We start from the raw sequence: 12,446 nt of genomic DNA on the forward strand, positions 1-12,446 counted from the left end.
AAATGAAGAAAGATTGACTCATGAGAAAGACAACCAAAACATTAAAAATTGGTAGAGGTACTCTAAGGAGAGTCATGCTAAGGCTTGAGAGATTGGAAGATCTAATAAAAAATGAGTTATGGACATTTAGTGGTAGACTACCGTGAAAGGATAAAGAAATTAGTAAAGCTTTGAAATCATTGATCGAAGATTTTGGAAAAATAACACGTGTTTTCCCTAATCAAAGAGATGTTGTAAGAAGGAGGATTGGTAGCAAAAATCGTGACACACATGCAAAACATTTTCTAGACTCAACATAGACACAATTTTTTACAAAATTTATTGGTATGTATCCTCAAATTTGAATAAGTCAAAGATTTTTTGAGATGGGTAAACCTTTTTATGTGAAGATAAATCACACACACACACACACACACACACAACTTTTTGTTGTAGAATACATATTGAATTTTCTAACCATTTTGATGTTTTTAGGCATATATGTGTTTTTTTTCATTATAAGTTTATTTTTTAGGATTATGACATGAATGAGCCATCAAGGTCTTCAAAGGAATTCATATTCAACATTTTATGTGAAATAGGGGATGGCCAACAATTTTATAAGACATGATGCTTGGATGGTACGTCCTTATTTTGTGGTTCTTTGCAACTTTTATCAACTTTTGAACATATGGATAGTACACATGCAATTGAAAATGAAATTTTAGATTACAATGAATTTAATATAGTGATATATGCTCTAAATGATGGGAAATAGGGTAAACAATGTGATTTAGTCATTGAAAAGATTCCAATGTATGAGTTCTTGAAGATTTTTTTTGAAAAGATTATTTACGAGTATGCAAGGCATAAACATAGAGCTCGATGGATGGATTTGCAATTCAAGTTGTGCAAGGACATGTTTTCACTAAATACCATTGTTTTGATTGTAGACTTCATAGAAAACTACACACTACAACCACAAAATTAGGTACAAGAAAAGTATTATTCTTTTCAACAGGTTTCCATATTTGTTCACATAACATCCATGCATTCACCTACAAGTACAGAAGATGACAAGAAGATTTTGAGGGAGTACCATTTTTACATCAGTGATGATCGATCACATTCTATGGAGTTTGTACATGGTTGTTTTCAACTATTTTATGGAGATTTGGCTAACAAGGGCATACCATATTGTTAACACATTATTTGGTTAGACAATTGTGAATCTCAATTCAAGAAATCATAGATGTTCTATTGGTTGAGTAGGATGCATAGGTTGTGTAGAATTCAATATATGTGGAATTTTACAGAGGTTGGTGATGGAAAGGGAGAGCATGATGGTGTATGTACATGCATTAAAATAGGCTTAGCTCATGAAGAACTAAAGTAAAAAGATGGAACAATATTGACAGATGCAAAATCCATCATCTAGTGGTGCAATGCTACAATGGGTCTAGGTAAGGAAGGTGAGTCTATGCTTTGTAGATTTTTTTGCTTGATAGATAATACTAACATTGCACCATATGAGGATTGTTGCACACTGATAGGATCAAGTGAGTTGCACTGTTTTAGAAGCTCTGATGCAGGTTTATGGAGTATCCACACACAAAAAATGGCATGCTATTATCCATCATTTGTAGAGGAAAATAGGGATGAATATGACTTGACTGAATGGGTGGACAAGTGGGATATACGAGTTTTGGACCCAATTGACACATAGCATCCCCCACAAGCACTAGAAATGTTAGAGATGGATTCATCTATTGACTTTGACCACTTGTCTGATATAGTGCAACCTGGTAATATATATATTGTTAGAATCTTTTAGAATAACCAAGAGGGGGGGTGAATCAGTTATTCAAGGTCCCAAATGCCCTAATAAAACTTTTTTTTTTTGACCAAATGTAGTGAACTCATAAACCTTTTAACCATCCAAGCTTAAATCAATCATATTAGCAAGTTACAGTAAATCAACATGCAAAGGTAAAACATGCAAGATCAACACATGACAGAATGATTTACGTGGAAACCCAATTTGGGAAAAGCCACCAGTAACATGCTACTTGATTCTCACTCTTCTGAAGTGATGCCCTATTAAAGGCCTGCCCTGTTAAAGGCTTACAACACACTATTAAATGTGACCTTGTTAGAGGATTTCACCAAACTGTTAGGAATGGGCCTAGTTAAAGGACTTTAGAACATTCACTAGGAATGTCATCCTGTTAAAGGATTTATCTCATGGCTATCAAACCAACCTAAGTCCATAGGATTTAAACTAATTGTTACAATTCCTAGAAAGTAACAACAATGAACTTTTGATCTGATATAACTTACAACATACTTTGCAGATTTCATATCACATTTTCAGTTTAGTCCTTATGCTTGGCTTTTATCTCTTCAGCTCTGACTGCTTGTCATCTATTCAAGCTTCGTCTCCTTGAGTCTTCTAACTCACTGTACTAATGCATCCATATCAAGGGTCTTCTTACTGAAACAGAGTAACTACACTCTCTTTCCTCTTTTCCACCTTCTTCAGCACTTTACACTTTCATGCTTGACCACCCCTCTCTCATTTTTTTTCATTAACTAATGACTCCTTATATAGATATTTGATATGCCTTTGTCGCTCAATTCTCCCTCTTCACTTTTAGGGTTTCAATATGGATTAGGTAAAATACAATGTATCTACCCCATATCTTGTTCTCTTCTAGAAACTTCACTAGCTGTATCCTCAAAAATAGTTTACATGGTGTTCTGTGCCACCAGCTCATCATTCTTATCTTCTATTTAATTTACAAACTTCTAAGTAATAACCTTGTCGGCTTAGTTCTGGCGAATCTTTGATCTTCGAAATAATGCAGCAACTCGACATTATTTGTTTTACTGATGCTCAGCATCTCAGTGTTACTCGACATCTACACAAAATTGTGTTACTCGGCACTTACAAAAAACTGTGTTACTCGGCACCTACAGAAAACTGTGTTACTCAGCACCTACAGAAAACTATGTTACTCGGCACCTACAGAAAATTGTGTTACTCGGCACCTACAGAAAGCTGTGTTACTCGGCACCTACTCTTTACTCGGCACCTGAAGATCACTCGGCTTATATGATATACTCGGCACCTTCTCTTAGTTGAGCTTTGTAAAAGACTTAGCTAACACCTAACCTCTTTAATATGTTTCAGTGTGCCCTTTTTTCTGTATCTTATAGTATGTTATCAAATACACTTTTTCATCAATGGCTTAGCTGATCCTAGTACCTCATTACAACATTATAACTTCAACCTTTCTCTAGGTGTTCTAGTTACATCTTATTGATTTCCACCACCTTGTCAACCAACTAATTGATAGTATTTGGATCACTAAAGCAATTTTCATTCCTGCAAGTAGCAAGTTTGATATCAATGAAAAAACAATGATTGAGAACATTCTTTATCATTCCAACAACTCTTATTATCAATTCAATCATTTCTAACAATCTCCCTCTTTGGCATTGATGGTAAACCAAACTGATCAATGGATCAACTTAGTTACCACCAAAATTGATTGTATATATTATCTGCTTCTTTTTTGTGCTGCTGCATCTTTACTACTGATCGCATATATCTCCATCTTTCATATATATCTCCCTCTTTCTTTGCATAGATCAGTTTCGTCATATTTCTCCCTCTTTGACATAAATGCCAAAGATGAAGCATCTTTATCATGCAAAATATAAGCTTTGGCTTTTTCTTTGTCTTTCTCCCTCTGTCACCATGCTTGTGACTGATTTGGAGTTTCTGTTCCTGCTGTCATCCTTTGCATCAACCTATTACTGTTCCAATGTTTGATTTCTGTTGATGCAAGGTAGTTTCCTTGTTGCCTTAAACTGCTTGAGTTAGGGGTATTACCCCCAACTTTCCTCTAAGATATTCATAAGCATCCTTGGGCAATGGTTTGGTGAAAATATCTGCAATTTGTTCCTTTATGTGAATGTACTCCAGCTTCACTTGTTTGTCTTCTACCAATTCTCTGACATAATGATACTTGATTGCAATGTGCTTGGTTTTTGCATGCATTACTAGATTTTTGGATATGTTTATAGCACTTGTATTGTCACAATACAATATCACAGGTTTTGTTACGTCTTACTAGTCCAGGTAACTAGCCTCTTGCCTAAGAATAATGCACCTCCACTTGTGCTTTTTCTGTCATCAATGTTTCCTCCCCAATCTGCATCAGTGTATGTATTGAGTTCAAATTTCTCACTCTTTTTGTAGTATAGACCAAAGTTATCAGTTCCTTTGAGATATCTCATTATTCTTTTTACTGCTATAAGATGGTTTTCTTTAGGATTAGCAGAGAACCTAGCCACTATTCCAACTGCTAATGCTATGTTTGGTCTGTTGTGTACTACATACTGTAATTTTCTAATCATGGATCTATACATTGTTTGATTGACTTCAGCTGACTCATCATTTTTGGACAGCTTATTTCCCGTGGCCATTGGTGTGCTGACTGGTTTGGATTCCTCCAGTCCAAACGTTTTAAGAATCTCTTTGATGTACTTTGATTGTGTAATAAATATTCCATTTTTGAGTTGATGTACTTGTAAGCCAACAAAAAATTTGATTTCTCCAAACATAGACATCTCAAATTCATGTCTCATTTTGTCAGCAAAGCCTTTGCAAAGTACTTCCTTTCCACCAAATACTATGTCATCCAAAAAAATTTTAGATACAATAATGTCTTTACCTTCTTCTGCTTTGATGTACATGTTGCTATTATCATCAGTTCTTTCAAATCCAATTTGCACTAGATACTTGTGAAGTCTCTCATACCATGCTCTTGGTGCTTGTTTCAAACCATAAAGTTCTTTGTGTAGTTTACACACCATATCCCTGTTGTTTTTATCAACAAATCCTTCTGGTTGTTCAATGTAGACTTCTTCTTCTAGTATACCATTCAAGAAAGTAGATTTTACATCCATCTGATAGACTTTAAAATTTTTGTAGGCAGCATATGCAAGCAAGGTTCTTACTCCTTCCATCCTAGCAATAGGAGCAAATGTTTCTCCATAGTCTATTCCTTCTTCTTGAGCATAACCCTTGCATACTAGTCTAGCTTTTTTTCTGGTAATCTCACCATTCTCATCTAGCTTGTTCCTGAATACCCACTTGGTGCCAATCACATTTTTGTTAGTTGGTCTAGGAACCAAACTCTAGGTTTTGTTTCTCTTTATTTGATCAATTTCTTCTTCCATAGCTTTATACCAGTCATCATCTTGTAATGCACCATACACTGTCTTGGGTTCAGATGTGCTGATTAGACATGATTTATGTCTTAGTCTGTTCCTTGTCATTGGTCTTGCATCTTTGTCACCAATTATTTGTTCAGTAGGGTGATGTCTTTTTACATATTTGGATAATCTTGGCTCTGTCCTTGTTTCCATGTTTGATCTTTCAGATTCTGGATCACTTTGCACTTCATTGTCTGGTTGTTCTTCATCATGTATTCTGTCTTCAGAGTCAGATTGTTCATTTCCTTCATTCTGCAACTCGACTTCTAAATGCAGCTCAACATTCACTGGTTGAGACTCGACTGAGACTAATACTTGTTGTTGAGTTTCAATTGGATTGACATCATCCTCCTCAGCAGTCATTCCTTCATAAGAGTACACAAAGGTTCTGTATTCTTCCATTTTCTTTGGTTCTTCAGCTTGAACTTCTATGTGCTCATCAAAATTTACATTTGTAATTTCCACAATTTTGTTAATGTTAACATTCAAACACTTATATGCCTTACTTCTTGTGGAGTAACCAAGAAATATACCTTCATCACTTTTTGCATCAAATTTTCCATTTCTAACATCTTTAAGAATAAAACATTTACAACCAAACACTTTGAAATGTTTTACATTGGGTGAGTGACCATACCATAATTCAAAAGGTGTTCCATTTTTACCTTTTTTGATTTGTACTTGGTTTAGTGTATGAACAGCTACACTTACAGCTTCTCTCTAGTATTTTAGAGCAACAGTCTTTTCCATCATTAATGTTCTAGCACAATCAATTACAGATCTATTTCTTCTTTTAGCAATTCCATTCTGTGGGGGAGTTCTAGGAGCTAGCGTTTGTCTTTTGATTCCTTTGTCATTACAGAATATCTCGAATTCATTTGATGTGAATTCACCACCTCTATCTGATCTTAGACATTTCAAGCTTTTTCCTGTTTCCTTTTCAACTCTAGCCACATACCATTTAAACATTTGGAAAGCATCAAATTTTTTTTTTAAGAACATGACAGTCATCATCCTGGAATAATCATCAATAAATAACATGATGTATTTATCTCCTCTATAGCTTCGTACTTCCATTGGACCACATAAGTCAGTGTGAATTAACTCAAGTATCTCCTTAGATGTATAGTTTTTACATTTGAAACTTGACTTTGTCATCTTTCCTAGTTGACATTGTTTGCACATAATATTATCAGGCTTCTTCAATTTTGGTAAACCTCTGACTTTCTTCATTTTACTAATGTTGACCAGATTATCAAAATTGACATGACATAATCTTCTATGCCATAACCATTCATCATCAAGTTTTGCAATAAAACAAGAAACATCATCCATATCAAGGTAAAACAGATTACTCTTCGTTTGATCTCCTTTTCCTATTAGTTTACCATCAGTATCATAGATTTTTGCAGTTTTGTTTCCAAATTCCACTTTGCATCCTATATTGCCTAACTGTGAGACACTCAGTAAATTGTAGTTTAATCCTTCAACATAGTATGCATTGTCACATGAGATTTGTTCTGTGAGCTTGATGGAACCTTTTCCTTTGATTTGACAAGGGGCATCATTACCAAATCTAACACTATTTCCATCAAACTGAGTAAAGTTAACAAACTTACTTTTGTCTCCTGTCATGTGATGTGAGCATCCACTATCTATGATCCATCTGTCATTTTTGTTTATACAAGTCATCAGTGTTGTGGCTTCTTCTTCATCGGATTGGTCCTTCATGGCTACATAAACAACTTCATCATCATTGTCATTAGAATTTTCTTCAACAATATAACACTTCTTACCTTTTTCTTTGCAATCTTTCTTGTCATCATCTCTTCTGTTCTTGTATTTGTTGCTTTCCTTGTAATCCTTTTTCTGTGGACATCTTGCAGCAATATGACATACTTCATTGCAATTGAAACAAATGATAGGCATCTTACCTTTGAATTTTCCTTTACCTCTGTGAAATCTTCTAGCTAGTAAAGCTTCTAATTGATCCACATCTTCCTCATCTATTTTGCTATCACTGGATACATATTTCATCTTTCTTCCCTTCTTAGATTTCACCTATTCAGCATCTTTCAGTTATAACTTGGCCTTGAAAGCAGATTCAACATTATCAGGTCTGTAGTTGTCAAAGTTAGATAACTCAAATGCAGTGAGTCTTCCTATGATACCTTCAAAACGTAGATTGTTTCCTGGCACACATCTTAGTTCCTGTATTTTTGATACTCTAATAGCATAGATAGGGAGCAAGGTTCTCAAATACTTACTATTAACAGTATCTTCATCCAATTGACCACCCAAACATCTTATCGCACTTACCACTTCTTTTATTCTTGCACCATACTGAACAGCATTCTCATTTTCTTCCATTCTCATATCATCAAATTTTCCTCTGAGACTTTCTCTTTTTGCTCTTTGTACATTTTGATCTCCTCCATAGATGTCTAATAGGGCTTTCCACATTTTGAATGTGGTGTCACATCCTTTGATATCATCAAATTCAGCATAGCTAAGTGCAGAGGCAAACTCCAGCATTGTCTGGTTATGTTCTTGCTTGTTTTTCATATCTTCTATAGTAGGAGCACTTGTTGGATCGACATGTTCAGTAATAATTGATTTTTGGGCATAATCTCCTATGGATCCAAGATGTAGTTTCATCAAACTTTTCCATGCAACAAAGTTGTCTTTGTTGAGCTTGGGAACTTCTCTCTTAGGCATTTTAATCTTTTCTGCTTCTAGTCCTTTTAAACTGGATCAGCAGTTTGCTTTGATACCAATTGTTAGAATCTTTTAGAATAACTTTGAGGGGGGGTGAATTAGTTATTCAAGGTCCCAAATGCCCTAATAAAACTCTTTTTTTTTTTCACCAAATGTAGTGAACTCATAAACCTTTCAACCATCCAAGCTTAAATCAATCATATTAGCAAGTTATAGTAAATCAACATGCAAAGGTAAAACATGCAAGATCAACACATGACACAATGATTTATGTGGAAACCCAATTTGGGAAAAACCACTAGTAACATGCTACTTGATTCTCACTCTTCTGAAGTGATGCCCTATTAAAGGCCTGCCTTGTTAAAGGCTTACAACACACTGTTAAATGTGACCTTGTTAGAGGATTTCACCAAACTGTTAGGAATGGGCCTGGTTAAAGGACTTTAGAACATTCACTGGGAATGTCACCCTGTTAAAGGATTTATCTCATGGCTATCAAACCAACCTAAGTCCATAGGATTTAAACTAATTGTTACAATTGCTAGAAAGTAACAACAATGAACTTTTGATCTGATATAACTTACAACATACTTTGCAGATTTCATATCACACTTTTAGTTTAGTCCTTATGCTTGGCTTTTATCTCTTCAGCTCTGACTACTTGTCATCGATTCAAGCTTCGTCTCCTTGAGTCTTCTAACTCACTGTACTAATGCATCCATATTAGGGGTCTTCTTACTAAAATAGAGTAACTATGCTCTCTTTCCTCTTTTCCACCTTCTTCAGCACTTTACACTTTCATGCTTGACCACCCCTCTCTCATTTTTTTTCATTAACTAATGACTCCTTATATAGAGATCTGATATGCCTTTTCCGCTCAATTCTCCCTCTTCACTTTTAGGGTTTCAATATGGATTAGGTAAAATACAATGTATCTACCCCATATCTTGTTCTCTTCTAGAAACTTCGCCAGCTGTATCCTCAAAAATGTTTTACATGGTGTTCTATGCCACCAGCTCATCATTCTTATCTTCTATTTAATTTACAAACTTCTAAGTAATAACCTTGTCGGCTTAGTTCTGGCGAATCTTCGATCTTTGAAATAATCCAGCAACTCGGCATTATTTGTTTTACTGATGCTCGGCATCTCAGTGTTACTCGGCATCTACACAAAACTATGTTACTCGTCACTTACAAAAAACTGTGCTACTCGACACCTATAGAAAATTGTGTTACTCGGCACCTACAGAAAACTGTGTTACTCGGCACCTACAGAAACTTGTGTTACTCGGCACCTACAGAAAAATGTGTTACTCGGCACCTGAAGATCACTCGGCTTATATGATATACTCGACACCTTCTCTTAGTTGAGCTTTGTAAAAGACTTAGCTAACACCTAACCTCTTTAATATGTTTCAGTGTGCCCTTTTTTCTGTATCTTATAGTATGTTATCAAATACACTTTTTCATCAATGGCTTAGCTGATCCTAGTACTTCATTACAACATCATAACTTCAACCTTTCTCTATGTGTTCTAGTTACATCTTATTGATTGCCACCTCCTTGTCAACCAACTAATTGATAGTATTTGGATCACTAAAGCAATTGTCATTCTTGCAAGTAGCAAGTTTGACATCAATGACAAAACAATGATTGAGAACATTCTTTATCATTCCAACAACTCTTATTATCAATTCAATCATTTCTAACATATATATCTTTGTAATTTCAATATGTAACTTTAGAACTTTTACCTAAGTATTTTCTAAATTAATGACGACATTTTGTACATTTGTCACTATAGGCCATTTTTTTTTGTTATTGCACCTAAAGATAATGAAGAAGGGACAAATTATTATTTTTGTTGTTGTGTCCAAGCCAAACAAAAATTTGATCACTGAATTATAGATGGTTAAGGTTTAGAGTACCATATCAGTGCAGTGGTTGTAACTAGCACATGGCTTAGATGATATTCAATAAAGAACCCTAAGTTGTGCTTATTCGAGGATTGGAAAATAGAGAGGAAGATTCTTCATTATCCAAACCTTGTTGTCGCATCAAACGTCCACTTGATAAAATATGGTGGAAAATCACATAATAAGATTCTTTGGAAAGTTTGCAAGTCATATCATGAGGCAATACTTGAGACATTAAATGTAGAGTAGATCTAGTTGGTTTATTAGATTGAATAGGGAGAGAGGGAGAGAGAGAAAGAGTGGTCAATTGGATCCTTAGTGTCATTATAAGCTAGGATACCAAATTGAACCAAAGGTCAAATTTGAGGAATTTGAGTTATTTTGTATGCAATAAGGAGTTTGTAGGTCTTTAGAAAGATTTAAATGCCTTGGGGTCTTTGGGAAAAGATTTAGGTGTCTAGAAGATCAAAAGAAGGTACGAGGAGTTGGAGTTTCCCTTTCTACCATTCCCTCCAAATTCATTGTATTCCTCTATCTTGCATATTTATGCATTGGTATGTTATTTGCATACTGAATGTGGACTGTCCCTCACCCAAATACAATGTTGCAACCTCTCCCCCAAGACTGTCCACATGACAAGGTGGGTATTGTTATTATGTATAAGTGATGAGATAAGTTTAAATCACAAATTTTATGTTTTTATTTGTTTAGAATATAGATACATTATTTGAACTTATATTAGATTCTTTAATAGGACCCATTTTCAGATTAGTCATTTGAATCAGTGAAAGTTTAGAATTTTTTGTTTAGATCAAAATGTAATGAAAGAACATAAAAATTGTTAGAATGTGAATGCTTTGTGATGTAAAGTCATGATTGTGTGCATGTAACCAAAAACTTGAAATAGGCGAAAGAAAGGATATAATGGGAGAAGTTTCCAAGACTCATCAAGCCATTCAGTAAGCCGCTTGATCATTGCTAGAAGCTCAAACAAATAATTCTTTGCATTTGGAACATTGTTACCAATAATGATATTATGACTAACATGCTTTTATCTTTTATTTTTTTTGTCATCTATAATTATTTTAGATAAACTCCAAAACAAATTTATTTTCGAATCATAAACTTATACAACCCATCTTATAATGCTAGATTGAATTTTGATGTGTTATCATCTAAGATATATATAAATGTATGAGAAGTTTAAATTAGTTGAATCTATTGGGATAAGTGGTATTGTAATGGATAGTTTTAAGATTCATTTGAATAATATAGAGGGGCATGAGTGATGCAGGTCATTAGAAAAAAACAATATCTTCACTAGAAATGGAATTAGGAGCAAAAAGAGTTGCGAGTGGAATGAAGATGATTGGAGTGGATAGAGCAAATAAATATTCTACCAAAAAAGATTTTTTTGTGCTGGGAATCAACACTACTTTTAGTAGTAGAAAATGACATGATTCTATCTAACACACTTGTATGCCATAAGATCAACAACTATACTCAATTAAAACACTTGTAACAATTGTAAGTTTTTTAATTTGGATATTACTATGTCTTTTTTGAAGCCCAAGAATAAAATGGGAAATGGGAAATGAGAATGGTAGGGGCAAAGCTAAAGAAGTTGGAGGAGGAGAAAGGGATAGTGATAAGATTTGTGATTGGGCATAGTGTTACACCAGGTGGCATTTTGGATCATGTAAGTGAAGAAGAAGATGCAGAGCATAATGACTTCCTTAGACTCAAACATGTTGAAAGCTACCATCAGCTCTTAGCAAAGACCAAGATCTACTTCTCTACAACACTCACTAAACATGATGTTGATTTCTATTTTAAAGTTGATGATGGCGTGCATGTCAATCTAGGTACATTATCATCATTCATGGTTTCATCTAAATAGTATATTTTATGTTATAATTTTTTTAGATAGTTCATGTGTTTTTTTTATGGGTAGAACTTATTTTTTGTTTTCATTTGAGATGGGTAATTCTACATAAAAAGCTAGTGTCATTTTATCTTTTGTTTAAAGTTGATATCTTTCGTGAAAATCTAACATCTTTTACATTTGTGTAATATTTTAATCCAAAGATAATTGAGAATTTTTTGAGTCTTGAAGAACTCAGTAAAAGGTATTTGAAAAGGTGATAAGTTGGTCTTTTCCTTTAGAAAGTTTGGAAGTTTGCCAAGGAAAACTAAATTTTGACCTACTAGGATTTCTAGGCCTAAGTTAGGGATATTGATCATTTGAAGGTTTTGGGGTCTTGAAAGTGTATGAATCCTAGTGGTTTAGTCCTAGAAATGCTGATTCAAGTCTAAATTTGAAGTCTTGAAACCTTTTTACTTGTTTTTCCTTAATTGGCCTAGTTGAGGGCAAGTGTCCCTAAAGCCATATTTTGATCCAAGTTTTCCAAGAGCCCTAGGAAAAGGGAAGGACCTTACGAGAGTGGATTCCACTTGGATAAGTAATAGGTCATCATTTGGCAAAGGCCACTAACCAAGACACCATCCTGAAGTGGTGTTGGGTACCCTTAGAGGTTTAAGAACCAA

At 34.5% G+C, this 12,446-nt stretch overlaps 1 pseudogene; it reads left to right on the forward strand.

The window, feature by feature from the left end:
- The first annotated feature begins 10,793 nt into the window (after window positions 1-10,793).
- LOC149555048 (putative beta-1,3-galactosyltransferase 8 pseudogene) lies at window positions 10,794-11,799 on the forward strand (annotated as a pseudogene).
- Window positions 11,800-12,446: the final 647 nt, after the last annotated feature.

Source organism: Cupressus sempervirens, chromosome 5 (assembly GCF_028749045.1).
Source record: "Cupressus sempervirens isolate cs-2001-9-10 chromosome 5, ASM2874904v1, whole genome shotgun sequence".
Lineage (NCBI taxonomy): Eukaryota > Viridiplantae > Streptophyta > Pinopsida > Cupressales > Cupressaceae > Cupressus > Cupressus sempervirens.